Source organism: Chinchilla lanigera, unplaced genomic scaffold, assembly GCF_000276665.1.
Source record: "Chinchilla lanigera isolate Chin_1 unplaced genomic scaffold, ChiLan1.0 scaffold00003, whole genome shotgun sequence".
In the NCBI taxonomy this organism is placed as follows: domain Eukaryota; kingdom Metazoa; phylum Chordata; class Mammalia; order Rodentia; family Chinchillidae; genus Chinchilla; species Chinchilla lanigera.
Window position 1 is genome coordinate 36,377,926 of NW_004955404.1, and position 2,233 is coordinate 36,380,158.

General features: G+C 35.3%; 1 protein-coding gene across 1 annotated transcript in view; it reads left to right on the forward strand.

Moving 5' to 3' along the window:
- Window positions 1–2,233, forward strand: part of Klhl1 (kelch-like family member 1) — a 392,040-nt gene that overhangs the window by 73,064 nt on the left and 316,743 nt on the right. The gene's annotated exons all lie outside the window — the stretch shown is intronic.

The window sequence follows — 2,233 nt, forward strand, 5'->3', positions numbered from 1 at the left end:
GCCAGTACCAGGTTGATTTTATGACAGTAGCTTTGTTGTATAACTTCAGGTCAGGGATTGTGATTACACCTGACTTGTCTTTATGCCCAGGATTGCTTTTGCTATTCTGGGTCTCTTCTGGTTCCAGATGAATTTCAGGCCTATATTCTCGAGATCTGTTAGGTATGCTAATGGTAGTTGAATGGGAATTGCATTGAACCTGTACAGCAGTTTTGGGAATATGGCCATTTTCACAATGTTGGTTCTTCCTATCCATAAGCAAGGAATATTTTTCCATTTACTGAAATCTTATTTGATCTCTTTTTTCCGAGTACTGTAGTTTTCACTGAAGAGATCTTTTACTTTTTTTGTTTGATTGATGCCTAAATATTTCAGTTTCTTGGAGGTTATTGTGAAAGTTATGGTGTCCTTAATTTCTCTCAGTCTGTTTGTTGTTTGTGTATAGGAATGCTATCAATTTCTGGGTGTTGACATTGTATCCAGCTACACTGCTGAATTTGTTGATTAATTCAAGGCGTCTTCCTGTGGAGATTTTGGGATCTTCCATGTAAAGTATCATGTCATCTGCAAATAGTGATAGTTTTACTTCTTCTTTTCCTATTCTTATTCCTTTTATTTCTCTCTCTTGTCTTATTGCTCTGGTTAGTGATTCCAGAACTATATTGAACAGGAGTGGTGACAGGGGACATCCTTTTCTTGTTTCCAAGTTTAAAGTAAAAGCTTTCTGATTTGTCCATTGAGAATGATGTTGGCTGTTGGATTGTCATAGATGGCTTTGATCAGGTTAAGGTAGAGACCACCTATTCCTATTTTCTGTAGAGTTTTTATCATAAATGCATGTTGGACCTTGTCAAAAGCTTTTCTGCATCAATTGAGATGATCATTTGGTTTTTGTCTTTGGCTCCATTGATATGGCATATATCATTTGTAGATTTGTAAATATTGAACCAAACTTGCATTCCTGGAATGAATCCAACTTGGTTGTGATGTATGATTTTCTTGATAATTTGCTGCATTTTAACTGCTAGTATCTTATTGAATATCTTTGCATCTATGTTCATTAGGGAGTTTGGTCTGTAGTTCTCTTTCTTGGTTGGGTGTTTCTCTGGTTTTGGTATGAATATGATGCTTGCCTCCAGAAATGAGTTAGGAAGAATTGCTTCCTTTTCAATTTCATTGAAGAGTTTGGGGAGGGTTGGTATTAAATCTTCTCTGAATTACTTGTGAAATTCTGCTGTGAATCCATCAAGGCCTGCAGTTTTCTTTGTCTGTAGGTTTTTAATCATGCTTTCAATCTCATTAATTGATATTGGGTTCTTCAAGAATTTGATATCTTCTTGACTCAACCTTGGTAATTTGTACATATCTAGGAATCTGTCCATTTCTTCAGAGTTTTCTATCCTATGGGAGAAAAGATTTTCACAGTACATATTAATGATCTTCTGAATTTCTGTGGAATCTGTAATAATTTCATCCTTTTCATTCCTTATTGCATGAATCTGAGTTCTTTCTTTCCTTTTCTTGATAAGGTTTGCTAGGTGTTTATCAATTTTGTTTATTCTTTCAAAGAATGAGCTCTTTGATTCATTTATTTTTTGGAGGATTTTCTTTGTCTCAATTGCATTCATTTCTGCCCTAATCTTTACAATTTCTTCCCTTCCTTGGGCTTTGGGCCTGACTTGTTCTTCTTTTTCTAAAAGTTTGAGATGAAGCATTAGGCTACTTATTTGTTCTCTTTCTGTTTTTCTTATGTGTGAATTCACAGCTATAAAGTTCCCTCTGAGGACTGCTTTCATTGTATCCCATAGATTCCGGTAAGTTTTATTTACATTTTCATTTGTTTGTAGGTATTTTTTAATTTCTTCTTTAATTTCTTCTGTGACCCATTGCTTGTTCAGGAGGTTGTTGTTTAACTTCCAAGTGTTTATGGAGTTTTTGGAGTTCCTTTTGTTAGTAACTTCCAATTTCATTGCACTGTGGTCAGATAATATGCACGGGATAATTTCAATTCTTTTGTGTTTTGGAAGGTATGCTGTATGCACTAGGATGTGGTCTATTTTAGAGAAAGACCTATGTGCTGCTGAGAAAAATGTGTATTCTGATGTCTTGGGGTGGAACGCTCTATATACATCTACTAAGTCCATTTGTTCACAGCTTTGGTTCAGATCTGTTATTTCCTTGCTGATTTTTTGTCCAGTTGACCTATCTCTTTGTGTCAATGGGGTGTTGAGGT